The sequence below is a fragment of the Notothenia rossii genome (genome assembly GCF_949606895.1).
Source record: "Notothenia rossii genome assembly, chromosome: 6".
In the NCBI taxonomy this organism is placed as follows: Eukaryota; Metazoa; Chordata; class Actinopteri; order Perciformes; family Nototheniidae; genus Notothenia; species Notothenia rossii.
In genome coordinates this window covers 24,655,017-24,673,514 of record NC_136909.1, presented here as the reverse complement: position 1 = coordinate 24,673,514, position 18,498 = coordinate 24,655,017, and the positions used below count along the sequence as shown (strand labels likewise).

At 40.2% G+C, this 18,498-nt stretch overlaps 1 protein-coding gene across 2 annotated transcripts in view; it reads left to right on the top strand.

Moving 5' to 3' along the window:
- Positions 1 to 381: 381 nt before the first annotated feature.
- The window catches only part of gpat2 (glycerol-3-phosphate acyltransferase 2, mitochondrial), a 208,355-nt gene continuing 190,238 nt past the window's right edge, over positions 382 to 18,498 (top strand). The window contains exons 1-2 of one of the 2 annotated variants that reach the window (XM_079689489.1): positions 382 to 512; positions 8,556 to 8,609. The gene's annotated coding sequence lies outside the window, so the exon portion shown is untranslated. The remainder of the gene's footprint in view (positions 513 to 8,555; positions 8,610 to 18,498) is intronic. The other variant, XM_079689490.1, reaches the window with a different exon arrangement.

The window sequence follows — 18,498 nt, the reverse complement described above, 5'->3', positions numbered from 1 at the left end:
AGATTAGATAGTTTTAATTACTTTGTATACTTCAAGTTAGTTTGTGAATGTTACTTGAGTCTTATTTAAGTGTTGACTATACTGTATTTCACATCATTAATCCAAATCTGCAAAGTAACTAAAGGTACAGAATGAATACAGTGAAGTAAAAGTACATGATTTACCTCTGAATTTCAGAGGAGTAGAAGTACAAGGAAAGTACAAGTGTCTCAAAACTACCTGTAGGACCAATGTTTCTGTAAGATGACACCATGCAAGAATAAATATAAAAATGCATAACGTATTGTGTAATGTTGTTTTAAATAACATAAAATATAAGAAATCTCTTTGATAATATAACGCATTTAATTAAACTTCAGATCTTGCAAATCAGCACGATGACAGGTCACTTCCGGTGGCGGTAACCACCTTTGTTTGGTTTAGGAGAACAAGACAAACCAAACGATTTAATTGCAGCGGCGGACGGAATATTTTACTCTAATAGAATTCTCGAAACGTCTTTAAAAACTGCGGTAAGTGTTGTTAAACTAATTCACTTGGTGGGTCGGACGGTCTGCGGTCTGTAACTGTGAGGGTAAAATGCTCCATGGGTTTTTGAGTTTGATTTTAACTGCTGCACTAGCATGTTAAATAGCATGCTAAATCCTTAGCTTTGTTCAACAGTAGAGTTCAATATTAGCTCCATGATTTTTGACTAAGAGGCATGCTGTCACAACTGTCTCTAAAGTTATGACTTTCCCGTGTATTCATTACATCACATGCCGTTAGTGTCTTGAAAAATGCCTTTAGTACATTTCTAAACTAGCATAATAGCATGTTATACACGTAGTGGTACGGTTATCAGCTAGCACGTCCCTCACACGTGTTTCTGTACACTGAGGTTATATCAGCGTTTTAGCTATGCAAATAGTGGCAAGGCTCAGTTGGTGGGCATACATTAAACCTTAATGTATTTACAAGATGTTTTCAATAATTTTTAAAAAGTCTTGCCTGCTTTGCAGCTTTTACACTTATTGGTTAGGAAGGGGGGAAACTGGTCAGCACATCTTTATGCTTGTAGCCGACAATGGAGACTCATGTTGGAACTCTAATTCTTGTTTGTCACCCTGCACTGCGAACATATGTCTGTTTCAATTTAGACAGTTCTTTGTTAATTTGATACAAAAAAACAAAATGAAAACATTAACGTTGCCTCAAGATACATTAGTTACAACACTATTTCAGGAACCAAAAAGCACAATAACTGTCTATCGTGGCAACGTATCGAGATGCGCATCGCATCGTCATCACTGATGGAGATGCACATCCCTAAATTAATAAGGCCAACAATTAATCGAAATGTCATGAAATCACAAAATTGACCAGTGCGGTATTCAAATTGCAGAAAGAGCAATACTATTAAAAGGCAATAATCTTTTTGTTACAAAAAGCAAACCACATCATGATCCTTTAAGAATGTAATATCAATAAGTGAACGAAATAAAAATGATCAATACTTCAAAAAAATACATTAGATATTTTCCCAAATCGGCCAGCCTGCACTAGCTTTCATACATTGAAATTAATAAGAGATCATTTTACGATAAGATTACACCAGCCAAAACGCAGGAATTGACTACACACCAGTACAGTTTTGTAACTGCGATTCACACAGTTGTGAGCTTTCACTTTGGCAAAACTTCTCCACAGACAGAAGGACATAAACACCTGGCAAAGTGCTCAAAACTGCCTCTGTGGTAGTTGCCGTTCTCCAGGAGCACATTCTGCCATAATAACACACACACACACACACACACACACACACACACACACACACACACACACACACACACACACACACACACACACACACACACACACACACACACACACACACACACACACACACACACACACACACACACACACACACACACACACACACACACACACACACACACACACACACACACACACACACACACACACACACACACACACAATGTGAAAACATTACCAGACATGCCGTCGCGGCTGCTAGCACATGGAAGTGATTGCGGTTCAATGTCTTCAGACTCACTTTCATCTTTACTCCACAGTCAAAGAGATTAGACAGATCAGTTGCAAAGCTGTGACTGATAACGTTTGTGTTATCTGCTTGCTTTTTGATGTCATCTTATCAAAATTAGGAAATTCCCGTAAGACGTTATTTGCTTTAAAAAGAAAGAAAGCTGCATAACCTCTAACATGATAGGTTGAAAGCTAATGTGTTATACTGGATAGGGATGTCACCATTACGGAAACTTCAATAGTCAATGTAACAATTCTGAAACGGTGATGGTACTCATTTTCCATCATGGATGTTCTCAATTATATTGTCATTGGAGTAGCTCCAATGGTAAAAAAAAATTGTTTTCTGCTGTAGTGCTAATTTTTGACATAAGCAAGATATGTTCATGAATAGTAACTCTGGAGACTACAGGTCTAAGGAAAAGCATGTATACTTCCTTTTTAACTGAGTAAGGTTCCCTTTTCACGGACTGTGTACAGGCAAAATACTTGGTGACAGAAGATGTAGTCTTATTGAGACTTTACAAAGCAGAACACTAGGGGTGTAACGGTTCACAAACATTTCGGTTCGGTACGTACCTCGGTTTTTAGGTCAAGGTTCGGTTCGGTACGTTTTCGGTACAGCAGAAAAAATTATAACAAAACATAAAATATATATATATATTTTTTAATTATTATTAAACTGTGAATAATGTATTCACTCAAATAAATACAAAATAAAATAAACATTAAGGTGTAGTATTTCAATGAACTGAAATAATCTGTATTTGAACAGTACTGTACTATACCTAAGCAGCCAGTTTGAAATTATGACTTGCTTGTCATTGTATTTTCATGTTTTTTTTTAAAGAAAAATGAACTTGCTTGCCGAAAGGGCAGATCTGCTGGCACTAACAATGTCTCCTGCTGTGGAGAACACCCTCTCGTTAGGGACAGAGGTAGCAGATACAGCCAGGTAGCGCTTTGCTAACATGGCAACATAAGGATATTTGGCGTTTGTAATAGCTCGGTCTAAACTTTTTGCGAGTGGTGGAGGCTTAAATGCTAGTGGGAGTTGGGTTTGCACTTCAGTCTTTTTTCTTTTGGTACCGGTGATATTCACGTTCGGGTGATGCCTTTTCAAATGAGTGTGCACTGTGCAAGTTAGATGTATTGCCAGCCGCGTAACCAATTTTAGTTGAACAATGCCGACAAACAGCTTTGGTTCGGTCCACCTCTCTTTGTCCGTCATCCTTGTATGTAACTGCGAAACCAAAATGTTCCCAAACCGGAGACTTCAATGATGCTGGAGGATTTTCGAGCTCAACTTTATCTGCGTTTGCCATTTCGCCAGTTCCTCAAATTACTGACTACATTTCAAGGCATCCCTGTGACCAGCTCTCCATAGTATGCCTCTCGTCCAATTAAATGACTTCCTCGCTCTATGACGTGTTGAACCCAATGTGAGAAAATTACTGTGAATGCTGCGACGCAGCACCTGAGATTACTTCCAAAAAGTTGTTCACGTTCTCAATTGTTTACATTTAACGTTATATTCGTTCGGTACACTTCGGTACACACGTGTACCGAACCGAAGGGCCCATACCGAATATTTTCGCTACAAATACGTATACCGTTACACCCCTACCAGGCATAAATACCACCTTGGGCACCTTGGGATTGCTGTGAACAATGAAAGGTGCTTTATAAATTGAATGTATTATTATTATTATTATTATTATTAAATATAAACATTTTGTTTTGTCATAAGAAAACATCTATGCAAAATGATACAATTTATAAAAAAACAAAAACACATTTCAACCGATTTATTTGTAAGTAGAACAGAACAAGTTTAAATTATTTTATTGAATAATCATTTGTTTCATTGAAGAACAAAAACATGAATGTTGAGTTAAATATTACTTCTAGAAATCATCTGTGCATGTGTTGGAGGAATGCACAGTGCCTGTAGGGGGTGTGGTCTCAATAGCAATGCAATAAGCAGTGTGCTATGTGCATGTGATTGAGGAATGGCATGGGATTCAAGTGTACTTGAATGGCATCTGTTTGTTTTAGTCAAGATTATGCTAAAATATACTTTCCCCAACTATATTTAAGTTCCCTATGAAGAGCCAACCTTCAATTTTGAAAATTTCCCAGTTTATTCACATACATTCCCGTTTATTCCCATGGAAAGTTTCCATCTTTGAAAATTCCCGGAATTTTGCAACCCTAGTCCGAAGCGTTCTCCCTCTCTGGAAATACTCATTTAATATAGGTGAGGGGTGGCACCTGGTTAGAGAATACAGGGGCCTGTACTACGAAGCTGGTTCAACCTAACCTGGATATGTTTGAGTTAGCCGTTTGGCCTAATCCAAAACATACGCGCTCTACGACACAGGTTATCAAGTGGATCGCCCCAACCAGCCGTGCCCTATCTAGTTAGGTGCGCGATCACATGAAAGGGGTGGTATTTGGAGCATTCGACCAATCACAAACATGGAGAAGCGTACTGACAGCGCAGCGCGTCATACTTCCTGAATGAAAAGTAAACTATAATATTAGACAAATATGAAGACGTTAAACTTTAAACATCCGTGACTTAAACACTTTATCCAGGATAAAAGCCACATAACTGCACCTGCAAGGTGAATACAGCTGGTAAAAGAAAGTGTTTGAATGCGTACATTAACAGGTTTATGATATCACTGCCCCGTCTAAGACACAATCTGACTTTAATTACATTTGACTCGAGTGTTTCGTCAACTTAATGTGTTGCTTAAAATAATACTTCTGCATACAGTATGTGACACTGTGAGTGTTGCACGGCCAGATACGGCTCAGCTGACTCAGATAAGGAAATAATGGTACATTATGATGTGATATGCCGCGGACTGTACTGTTACTTTGATCCGGTTACTTATGTTGAGGCAGATATTTAAGTAAGCTTTCTTAACGCTAATGTTATAATAGTCAGATTGCTCTGAAGATGGGAGGTGATATTCTATTAATGTTCAGTCAGTTGATTTTTGCCGGCCGTCTTTCCTGCAACGGCAGTTTTTCTGTATTTCCTTTCTCCTGTAATGTGACTTGATCGCTTTAAACTCCGCACACGGAGCTCTGATTGGTCAGCAGGCAGTGCTTTCACTGAGTTGATCTCTTAGCCTGCAACCTAACCTGCTCCAGGGCAGGTTAGCCGCTCAGCATAAGTTACCATGGAGATCTAGCCTGCTAAAAAGAGAACCAGCTTCGTAAGACCGGAAAGCCAGAGTTTTCCCTAAAGTTAGCCGGCTAAGCGAACATCCTGCTTCGTTGTATACCCCCCAGGAGTCAGTAGGGATGGGTACCGAGCCCCGGTATTAAACGGGGCTGAATTATTAAAGACCATGGTACCGTTAAGCTCTGACGTTATTGGTCTTTTTATCGGTACTGGAGAAATGTAAAAAATATGTCGTATGTATCAATACATTTTTATTTATATAGCCCAATATCACAAATGTTACATTTGTCTCAGTGGTCTTCACAGTATGTATTATTGCTACACAAACATTATATTGCAGTATTAGTGTTGCCAACTCCGTTTCTAATACGCAAAAAGACTGCATAATACGTCTATGATTATCTTTAGTATTTTCGATCTTTCCAATCCAGTCGAGAGATCTCTCTCTCTTTCCCCCTTCTGCTTGGGAGGGGGCGGGGCAGTTTACACACACGCAGCTGCTACATGCAGCAACACACTGCGGAGATGGCGGAGAGAACGCGCTCCGAGGTGTGGTTAAACTTTACCCGTCCCGATGTGCACAATCCTCGTTACCAAAAGTGCAATAAGAGTTTAGCATGTAAGGGCGGTAACACAAGCAATTTGTCTAAACATTTAGCAAAAGTGCACCACATTCAGACGGAGGAATGCACCGGGTTCGACTGTCTTTCTAGTAGCTCTGTAGCCCCATCCAAGAGTAACGTTTCCACGTCAGGTGTTATGTATGCTAGCAGCAACACAGAGTTAACTCAATTATACAAACATGGGTTAATGATTAGAGGTAACTGAGTTATTTATTTTGTTAAAGTTTCAGCTATTCTGTTTGCAGCTCTGTCATCACATTATTTAATACGATTTTTTAAAACATTGTTGTTTCTTTTGATGTGAAATATTATTAATTTACTTTAAATAAAAAGCAATTTCTTTAGTTAGTTTACCTTGTTTTTTCCCCCCAAAAGAACCGATTAGAGTACCGTTAAAAGACCGGACCGATAAGCGGTATTGATAAAAGTAGTAGTACCCTTAAAACCTTACCGATACCCATCCCTAGTATTTATACACGCTGTGATCTCAAATTTGTGAGAAACTGTCTCCTTGAAGCAGCAGCACAAGCCATCAGAGAGAAAGCTTATCTCAAGGATTTACACTGGAAGTAATTCTGGACACAGGAAGTAAATGTATATCTAAAGATTTATGGGTCCAGGACGGAAATAAAATGATAATATCATTGCATTGCAGTCCATACATATGACAGAAAGAGAGCCGAAAGCAACTCATGTGAAATATATCTTCACCTCTTCCATTAAGCAATTTAATTAAATCCCATGTTTGTATAATGTAGTTAACTCTGTGTGTTGCTGCTAGCATACATAACACCCGACGTGGAAAAGTTACTCGTGGATGGGGCTACAGAGCTACTAGAAAGACAGTCAAACCCGGTGCATTCCTCCGTCTGAATGTGGTGAACTTTTGCTAAATGTAGCAGCTGCGTGTGTGTAAACTGCCCTGCCCCCTCGCACACAGGCGGGGGAGAGAGATCTCTCGTCTGGATTGGAAAGATCGAAAATACTAAAAATAATCAGACGCATTTTGCAGTCTTTTTGCATATTAGAAACGGAGTTGGCGACACTAATACTGCAATATAATGTTCGTGTAGCAATAATACATATGTGACATATTTTTTACATGTCTTCAGTACCGATAACAAGACCAATAACGTCGGAGCTTAACGGTACCACGGTCTTTAATAATTCAGCCCCGGGGCCCGTTTAATACAGGGGCTCGGTACCCATCCTTAATACATACTCTACAAACATTGGGAGTATTGTCGAACAAAAAGAAATCAATAACAGGAAGGGTTTCTCAACCATGCATTTCCTATTTATATATACAAAGTTGTTAATAGGCTTGTGTGTTGTGTTGACAATAAAGCTGGAGTTTGTGGTCTTATGACCATTTAATTAGCTTGTCAATAGCAATAAGCTGATGGGAATTCCCAGCTGACCCAAGATAGTGTTGCTACCTCAAACATGTTATTGACAACAGAGATGCCTTTAGCAAACTTTTGAAGTTTAGAATTGATAGTTTCATGGTCGTACAGATAATGTCTGATTTGAATACACAATGCAACGCAAATTCTCCCTGAGTGAAAACCGGACATGTAACTAGTGACAACAACACATTTTCTTAAATTCATAAACTGAATTTGTATCTCATAGTCTGAATTGCAGCAGTTCCATCACTTTCCTCACAACAAAACATGTGTCCTCTTTGAATGATTGAGCAACAAATCCAAGCAGAATTTGGTTGATTATTAAAGTATTTATAAAATTCCTAAAACATTCTACATTCAGTAAATAAGTAGTTTGGCATGGCCATTGGCATTCTTCATTCATCTCCTAGGTTGGCAATAGTTGCCCTAGTTCAGAGGTAATTCAGATGATTCAGAGGTAACAAAATGTCAAATAATTTAAATGTACCTAGACTGCATCGCTTGGAATTATATTCCACTTTTGACAAGAACATTTTTTAAACACCCACCTGATTTGTGGGTTGAGGTTTGGCAAAAAGGACAAAACGGCAAAAACAAGAGAAATCAAAAGCCCAGCCAAATAAAATGTTTTTAAGCTCCTGACAGGATCAGAAATATCATATAAGGAGGGGGGGGGGGGGGGAACCTGTATGTGTGTGTCTGGTCTGTCCATGCATGAGCTAATTCACATTACAAGTGATTTAATGTTTGGAGGAGTCAGAGCAACAGTTGGTGGTAAAAAAATGTACGTTTAAGTACGTGTAGATAGAGAAAGAGCTTGTTCACTGCAATCAAATGAGCTCTGAGTCAAAGGTTTTGTCTCCCTCCCATCACAGTTTATCCCTCTCCTCTCTCCATTTTCCTTCACTCGCTGCAATGATGTCTTCCCTATTACCTCTGATTTGGCTTGTCTGGTTGTGAATACCTAATCATGTTGAGATGCCGCACTTTCCTTCCTTCCTTGGTTGGTCTGACACTTATTCCTAGCTGAGAGGGAGGCAATGTGCCAAATACAGTTTAAACAGCCATAAATAAGTCTGTGTGTGCTAAGGAAATTGTTTACCGTCATAAGTGCAGACATATAAGTAGCAAAATGACCTTATTCATGTATTATTTTGAGATATTCCCTGCTTTAACTTCGATTTGCTTCATTCATAGATTTTAGAGCAGAGGTAATGCTTTGATGGTGTTAACTAAGATGCTGCTAACATGTCTATTTTTTTGTCTTTTAAGACAGCGCAGCAATCAACAAAAACCTTGCAAAACCTGTGGCTGCTTCAGAATAAGGTAGGACAAACATCCCTATTTCAATTGGAAACTGTTTCTCCACAACTAAATGCAGAATCAGTCCACTTTGTCTTTGCCTGTGTGTGAGAGAGTGTAAGTGTGTGAGCCCATTCTTTGTAACCCCCACAAGTAAATGTACTGGGGCTCTGCTGCCCCTGAGGTTGTTCTCAAAGCCTTGGTCGGGGTCCACAGCAGCGTTTCCGCCAGGGGGGCGTCTTGCGGTCATTTGACGCCCTTATTCAGTTCGGGTCGCCCTGAACGCGAGCCAAGGGCGTCCAAAAATATTAATAATTCGAGAGAAGATCGAGAGTTTTTATCGCTTGAAATGACGAAAAGGAAAAAGGACAAGGACATCCCTCTGTTGGAGGGGCAAAGGAGTCTGGTGGGATTCTTTTCGGAGTATTTTGAAGATCGTTTCCCCGACATCGAAGGTGCCTGCTACAGGACAACACAGAACGTGCGCGATTTGGACGCGATGAGTGGGGGGGTTTCAGTGGAGCACGCACGTGAGCTGCGAGCACCAGAGCCTCACAGCGGCGAAACTGAGGCTCCGTGGTAACTGTGGTAACATGAAGAGCCGTTTGGGAGCTGAAACAGCCGACGCTTTAAGAGAGCCGAGCCAAATGATCCTAGGGCTGCACGATTTTGGGAAAAAAATCTAATAGCGATTTTTCTGACAAATATTGCGATTCCGATTCGCGATATTTGTTTTTAAGCGACCCAACGGAAGTTTATTGTAAAATGCAGCCATATCTCCCGCTAGGAAGGTCCAACATGCTCCCGTCTCTAGCACCCCCGCAGCCCGAGCTACGAGTGAAAGAACTAAACTTACATGAAACTTCCGTTGGGTTGCTTTAAAGTCAAGCTTCAGTTTAAAGTGGACCTATTATGCTATATTGGAAAAATACCTATACAAAACATGTCTGTGAAGTTTTTTTTCAAAATACCAAACAGATCACGCATTGTAGCCATGCCTCATACTGCTCATACCCCTCTTTTGCAGCCCTGTTAGAGAAACGCGGATTTTGGGTCCTTAGCTTTAAAAAAAAAAAAAAGAGGAGGAGGAGGCGGAGCTAATGCCTGATCAGAATTTTACCGGAGATAAAGTTAAATTCTGCTGTGATAAAATGCAATCCTGTTCTAAACCACATCAAAGATTAATTCTGAAACAGTATGGAACAAAAAAAATCGCAGGCTTTGCGATTTCATAATCGCATCATTTAAAATCGCGATTTCGATTTAAAATCGATTAATCGTTCAGCCCTAAATGATCCCCCCCTTCCGCTCTCAGGGTGGACGCCCTCTCAGCCCTGGTCTGGCGGAAACACTGGTCCACAGCTGTTCTATAGAAAATGTACTGAAGTCACTTTATTGCTGTGTTAAAAGGGACCATGGCAACAATATAAGGTCATCATAAAAGTTCATCACCATGACAAGTCTTTTTTTTGTTGTGCATTTTGAGTAAGGTCTACTGAGATTTTGTATGTGAAAATAGAGCAATAGGAGATGAGGTTAGGGTTGAGACTTGTATATTTATATTGACCCACATTTCATCTACGAAGTAAACAAAACCTCCTGTCTCTTCACGCTACTCACTTCCTGTGAGTGAGACAAACACGGCACAGAGAAAAGTCAGTGACATAACTCGTAAAGCAATGTCTGGAAGAATATTTAAATGACGTATTTTTTCCATACTTTTGCAAGCAATGCCTGGATTGGGTAATTGGCCGATTGTATTTATGAGCCTTAATGAAGTTGGTTGCAGTGTCACTTCTTCAGTGTTACAATCAGGGGTTAAATTGGGCCGGGGCTGTCCGGGGCTAAGCCCCGGCACATAGGATGATGCTCTGACATCAACCTCGCAAATTTCTCATATACAAAAAACAATATGTTAAAACTTTTTTCGTTCTTAATATAGACTATATTTAGTGTCAATATGTGTTGACTTTACTTTCAAATAGCAGATCTCTGTGACCGGATATAGTTTTTTGGCTTAGTGAACGTGTGTCTCTGCCCCGATCAGGAGTTGCAGCCCGCAGCCCGCCCGCCCGGACGCTGCTCCTCATTGAGGAGAGTCTGCAGCGGAGCCGCGAAACCACGCGACCCGTCCTGTAACACGGAGTATGGAGTCAGATTTGGGTCAAAATTCTAGCGCGCAAAACAAGCTACTCACGAGCGGAAAATGTGCTTTTACACGCGCATGAAATGACCCTCGCGCGCAGATTAAACCCCCGCGAGCAGAGACAGCCCTCTTGCTCGCTCGCGGGAGTGTCAGCCATGTCAGCCTCACTCGCTTGCGGAGTCCGTCTGCGCGCGCATGAAAAATGTCTGACACTTTGGGGCGGAGCCACTGAACTTTGATTGACTTTCATAAAGTGTACAACTAATATATATATATATATATATATATATATATATATATATATATATATAAATTAATTTAATATAAAACAATATATTTTTGAGTGGGCCGTATCTTTCGAAAACTGCTAGCTACTGTCTGCTGTATGCACCTCTTAGGAAATGAAGTATAGTATTACTATAGTATACTATAAGAGTTGTATAGTGTCCTATAGTACGTTTGTAGTGTTCTGTAGTATATTTCACCAGCTATCGTATTACTATAGTTTTTTCTGTAGTGCCATTTTATTAGCTATAGTAGCCCTATAATATTTCAATAGTAATACTATGTATCTATATCTTTGTAGTATTCCTATATTATTTTAAATAGTATAACTATAGTATAATATATAGGGTTTCTGTAGTTGTTTTTTGAACGTACTATAGAACACCTATATAACTCCTAATAGCATGATATTGTCATAGTGTCATAGGGAGGTGTGTGGCGCAGTGGAGTAGTGTGTTGGTGTTCAGGTTCAAACCCCACTGCAGTCAGCATGTCGTTGTGTCCCTGGGCAAGACACTTCACCCCAAATTGCTCCTGTGGGGATTGCCCACAGTATTGAGAATGTAAGTCGCTTTGGATAAAAGCGTCTAACAAGTGACATGTAATGTAATAGTGAATGCATATTATTACTATAGTGTTTGTAAAAGTATTACTAAAGTGTTTTTTTTGGTGTTTCCGTATTAAGACTATATTATTTTAAATAGTACTACTAGAGCAGGGGTCACCAACCTTTTTGTCACCGAGGGCTACTTCAAGGGTACTGAGTAATACGAAGGGCTACTTGTTTGATTCAAACTTCCTGAATAACATAACTCCACGGTTCACCTTTAATGATAATATTATTATTAATAATAATCAGAATACATATTAATTTACTGTATGTGAAGGACTGTCTGATCACATGTTAATGTTAATTATTCCTCACAATAATTATTAACAATGATTTACCATTGCTATAGCAACCCCATTGTTTTGTTATGAAAATGTATCTATATTTATACACATTCTCGCGAAATCTATCGGGGGTCGTTGTAATGCTGCGTTCACACCGGACGCGACTTCGCTCGAGTTTCACCGCTGCTGCCAGCTGTGTTTACTCGCATCATTCAAACAAGACGCGCTGGCTCGGGAGCTACAACTACAACAAAATGAACATATTTTACCATGATTAAATTGTAATACACGTTTCTAAATGATGCCGAAGTAACAACATACTGATACCGGTTAGTAAAAACCATGAATTAATGCTTGACAAGTCTGCAGACAAGACGGCAGGCGAAAAAACTTTTAAAATGCTTGTTTTCTGAATGAAGATTGGGTCGACCAGGCTAAGCTAACGTTGTATACAGTATGCTCATTCCACACTCATAACAACGGCCTACAGACATAAATAAACCAGCGACTGTATTCGCCATGACACAGAACGTCTGTGGTTTGTACTTGTTTAACTTTTGTCCAGTTTCTGAAAAGATATGAGGAGCTGTGATCTCTGTTTGCTAACTGCTAACAGCTGATGTTTTCTGGTTGAACGTCAGTGGCAGGCTGAGATCCTCACTGCTGTGTGTGTGTGTGTGTGTGTGTGTGTGTGTGTGTGTGTGTGTGTGTGTGTGTGTGTGTGTGTGTGTGTGTGTGTGTGTGTGTGTGTGTGTGTGTGTGTGTGTGTGTGTGTGTGTGTGTGTGTGTGTGTGTGTGTGTGTGTGTGTGTGTGTGTGTGTGTGTGTGTGTGTGTGTGTGTGTGTGTGTGTGTGTGTGTGTGTGTGTGTGTGTGTGTGTGTGTGTGTGTGTGTGTGTGTGTGTGTGTGTGTGTGTGTGTGTGTGTGTGTGTGTGTGTGTGTGTGTGTGTGTGTGTTGAGGCCCATGATCGTAGCTGCTCATGCTAGCTTGTCTCAGCTAAAGGTGGAACGGAGATTTGGTGCGTGGAGTTCAACTCTGAACCTATCTGCCGTCAGAGTTCAATTTCATGCACCAAATCTCCATTTCACTTACATATGTACATACAAAATGTGTGCTTTTAAAATGTTATATTCAATATTGTCATTTTAAAAATAAAAATGTATTCAATAATTTTTTTAGACGGAGCTCCATGGTGACTTGTGCTATTTTTAGAACATGCACGCGGGCGACCAATTTCCCCCCCGCGGGCGACTTAGTGCCCGCGGGCACCGCGTTGGCTACCCCTGTACTAGAGTATAATATATAGTGTTTCTGTAGTTGTTTTTTGAACACACTATAGAACACTCCTATAGTAATAGTATGATATTGTCATAATGAATGCATATTACTACTATAGTGTTTGTAAAAGTATTACACTCCTAGATTTAATTTGTCATTTTTTTTACATCAAATTAATATCTAAGGCTTAGGCGGTATAATTTTTTCATACCGTCATACCTTGCTGACATCATACCGTGGTATACGGTATATGACGGTATGACTTGGGTCCACTTGAGTAAGGTGGCGTTCGGCGGCAAATAGATGTTTCGAACGTTATATTATATGTTCGGTGTAAAATGCAGCCCGAGCCGGTAGACGCTCGCAAAGTGCCGCGACGTGCGCGCAAGTGCAAAACAATGGCTGCATACATGACACATTGTGCAAATGGCACATTTTGAGATCGGATACAGGACGCGTTTGTAGATGTCCGACGTTGTTTCCATAGTGAGCTAAGTTTACAATATATGATCATACATAAACATTTTCCGGGAGTAAATACTTGACTTATTGAATAAAGTTTGCTATATTCACTAACTAGTTTGGCAATATTATTCCGTGCATGTGTTAAAAACCTTATTTCCATTTGATTAATTGGATTACTCGCGTGAATTTTTAGCACGTAAATGCTTTCGTTTTTAAAACCGTCCGACCTCGACTACAAAACCATCAACCAGTTGCATAGGATTAAAAAAATGTCAACACTCACTCACCCCGTCTTAAACATTCCCAACGAAGTGCCTCTGTCTCTCGTTGTGCTGGATGAAGTCACTGGCGACGAGTAAACCCAAAATAGTCCCAAACAGGCGCAGAGGCATTTTTCTTTTTTACTAGTTGTCCGAGTTCCTGGCCGGCAAATGCTGCCGCCACCTTGCTCAGCTCAGCTATGTGCTGAGCTCTGAGAGCGGGAAAGACGGACTGCCCTCCCCTGCCCTCTGCTGGCGCGTGCTGTGCATTACAACCAATGTCGTCCCTGTCAAAACTCCGTGTCAGTGTAATAGAATGAAACGCATCTGTGATTTGGCGCACAGTCTGTGACGTCACGGTATTGAAAATCATACCGACGGGATTTCGAAATACCCTGGTATACCGTAATACCCTCATACCGCCCAAGCCTAATATATATATATTAATTAGCTGTACACTTTACGAATATAATAGTTTTTTATGGACAACTTTACCATTCAATCTCCTCCAACTGACGTTGCTGCTCGGCTCTTGGTAGTTCAGGCATTTATCCAACCTAGCAACTCCGAGCTTCCAGGCAGCTGTCCATCAAAGTGTCAGAAACCTTTCGCGCGCGCAGACAGACTCCGCGAGCGAGTGAGGCTGACACTCCCGCGAGCGAGCAAGAGGGCTGTCTCTCTGTCGCGCGAGTGCATAGCCGCTCGCGGGGGTTTAATCTGCGCGCGAGGGTTATTTCATGCGTGTGTAAAAGCACATTTTCCGCTCGTGAGCAGCTTGTTTTGCGCGCTAGAATATTGACCCAAATCTGACTCCATAACGGAGCCCGTTTCCTAAGCCAAGCTAAATGTATGTATGCGAGTGCATAAAATTGAGTTCTGATCGGTCGTAATAACATCGACTTTTGGTGATGATTAAATCGTTTACAGTAAAATGTACAGCATACTTTTGGCCATAATCTCGCAGCCCTATAACTGAGATTTCATCAAAAATGTTCTCTAGCAAATGTGCTGAGCAATTATGATTTATAATAGCAATTTGAAGGTTGGATATTTGTAAACATTTTTGTGTGTACATTAATAATTTAAGATCTAAAGGAATTCAAATTAAGTAATTTGTATTGTGTCATTTGGTGGCATCAATGTTTGCATTTGATACAGATAATGGAGCAGTTGCTTTAGGGCCTCATATACAGTATAGCCCTTAAGGTAAAATCATGAGATCTTCGACACCCCCCCCCCCCCCACCCTTCCACACAGAGCCCCCCCACATATCAAATCCCAATTTAACCCCTGGTTACAATATATTATTAGCATTTATAATTAATGATGTCTTTAGAGGGAATTTGTACTTTTCTCTCTGTTTCGACCGCCTATCTAAACAAAACTGCACTCAAATATCACATCACATGTGTACAGTGTATAGAAAAACAGCCCTAGTCTTCTTTCTTTTTTTTAAGCCAACTGGGATATAGCCTATTTGATTTTCATTTGGTTCTTTGAAGTGCTGTGCCTTGTGAGTGTCTTGTGTCAAGGGAACTGGAGCAGTAATTCATGGTATCTGGTGGGCAATGATTGCATCTGTCTCCCTCTACACGAGTGCTCTTGAGGGAAGTGTGTTAATTGGTTCATGCATGTTCATGTGGATGAGTTTGTTTGTGAGTGCTATAGCTGAAAGGGTTTTCAAAAGTATTATTCATCTTGGCAATAAGTGTCTATTTTATTTCTACATTTCTTTTAATGAATGGAAATGATTCCTGATAAATGTACTTTTATTGAGATGTTTATATAGTCTGTCATACTTTACAAAGAGTTGTCTGAATCGGGTACAGGCACTGCCCCCATTACAACTTATTTATTACATATTAACCTTTCAGGAGCACTTACATGTTTTAACAAAGGTTAAGCTACTTTTTTGTGTGACTATGTATAACTAATAGATTAATCATTTAGTCAATAAAGCATCATAAGAAAATACAAATACGAAAATGATTGTCAAAATTACAGAACCTCATAAAGTGATGTGTTGTGATTAGAGATTACAGCCTGGCCGATAAATGGCAAACTCTTACTCGATTTAGATACAGTGTCACCATGCATATTCACCCCCAAATTCTGATATCCGTGTTTAGCTAAAAGTATTGGCTCCGGTTAGTAACTGTAGTTATTAGTAACTTGTTTTTTATTCCCAATAGTTTCTTCAGTAACATTGCAGACCATTGCACAAATATATCTACTAACAATAGCCTACACCGAAGAATGTGGGCCATCAGTTTAAATGATCACTCTAAAAATCTCAGTCCCTGCTCTGGTCTAGACTAGGTGTTGGTAAACTCTGAGTCAAAGAGCTGATTGTACCTCTGCGCTGATTGTTTTGCACCACAGTCAACTGACACAGCCCCCCCCCCCCACACCCTCTCTCCTTTTCCTGAGGTGTCAGATACTACAGAACCACAGGAACAGGCTCGAGGGAGACTTTCTTAATTATTTTCTTCTCTTTTCACATTTGCCCTATTTCTTATTTGTGTTTATCTCCTCAAGCATATGCTCTCACAAAGATGCTATTATCTCTCTTAGCTGCTCATCGTGTCACACTCATATAACCAGGAGACAGAGGGGGGGCATCTTTGGTCTTGTGTGTGCAAATGTATCTTTTTATCTTCACCCCCACCAACTGACCACATCCACCACGTGCCATGATCTACCCCTCCATTTCGCAAAACTTGTAAACATCTATTCATCTTAAAGGTCACCTATTATGCAAAATCCACTTTATCATGTATTTTATACATAAACATGTGTCCCGTCTGTGTAAAGAGATTCTGAAAGTTTCAGGAAAAAGTATTTGCTCACTTTTTGTCCTGATACATAAAAACCTGTCTGAAAATGAGCTGATCAGATTTTGGCCACTTTATGATGTCATAACGATTTGGTGGCTTGTGTAAACATTAGCCAATAACCAATCAAGGTAACCCCCCCCCCCCCCCCTTATCACCTGAATCTCCTCCTAGAGCACCATTGTGTTCTTTTTAACAAAATATCTCTGAGGGGCGTGGGGAGTGGCTCCTTATTTTCATCTCGGTAACAGACAGAGAATAAGCACTTTTGAAGCAGGGCTGAAACAGAGGGGTTTATGGGATGCTATAATGCACGATCTGTTTGGTATCTGTTTGGTATTTGTAACACTTCAGAGACATGTTTTGTATATAACTGAGAACTATAATATATTGATGAAAAACAGTATAATAGGGGACCTTTTAAATTGTGCTATTGGTAAACATGTGTGCTTTCAATCGATTAACAGAAAATGTAGTCACTTTACACTTTACAATGTAACTACTGTTCACCAGTGATAGCAACACACGTAGCCTGTGTTGCTTCACTGCCATGCGAATCATGGGATAAAGATTCTCTGGAAATAGGGGTGAAAGTTGGGCAAACTTGGTAAGGTGATTCATTTGGGTGAGATTTTTAATTTAATTGCGAGCGTGAATCCATTAACGTTGACAGATTAAGTACAAAAACATATTTTAATGACATAAAATATTGTTCCTTATTTTATTGGGTCATGTGTAAGGGTTAGTATGAGGAACAATAACACAAACTCACCTTAAAGCTGCAAACAGTGATGAACGGGTTCTGGTACTTTCACGCGTGTCAGGGGGACAGAAGGAATGCTTTTTTGACAACAGTGACTGAAACTTGGTATTGTACATTCCTGCTTGCATGTGATAAGCTGGAAATGTTAGGTATCATGTACAATGGACTTTGTCCACTATGTTGTGCTAGAGAACACACCCTAACAAACATTTGCTCTAAATCAAGTGTGGACGACACATTCATGTAAATCGGATGATGTACTGTATGTGACGCAAGGCCATCATCCCCAATTGTGGATGGAAAGGTGGAAGGCTGCATTATTTTGCTAATGAAACGTTAGGATTCATAGATGGACGGATCTAAAAACAAAGCTGTCTGACGGTCTATTCGACACGATTTTCATATGTTTCGAGTAATTTTTAGTTGTTATCTGGCATCACTTTAAAATGCTATGGGGAAAATTCGCATTTTGGTATGAGGGCACATGCCGAATGTAAGAAGGCGCAGTGCCCCTGTTACCCGGTTTAGACAAACCCCTTACCTACGTTAGGCGCTTTCACACCGGAGTACTTTTCCCAGGAACAGTTCCGATAGTTCCTGGGATTTTACGTTGACACCAGAAAATATCTGGAACTAGAACTTTTTTTTTCCTTAGGAGAAAAAAGTTCCCATTTCTGATTGGCTGGGCGAATTGCAAACCATTCCCCGTAAAACTCTGAAAAGTTTTTGTGAAGCCGCCATTTTATTTGCTCGCATTAGCATCATTAGCATTAGCCCAGCGCATCAACGGAGAGAGACTAACTTTTGGCAACACAAAAGAAAACATGGGAGTGGTGGAGTGATGAGAAGGTGTTGGTACTGCTGCTGGGAAGACTCCCAGCAGCTTCTACTGAAGCCAGTCCCCAACTCCGGGGACTTCCGGTGGCAGTATACGCCGTGAAGTTGTTTGCGGACTGCCAGTAAACCCAAAGCAGAAGAAAAAGAAGAA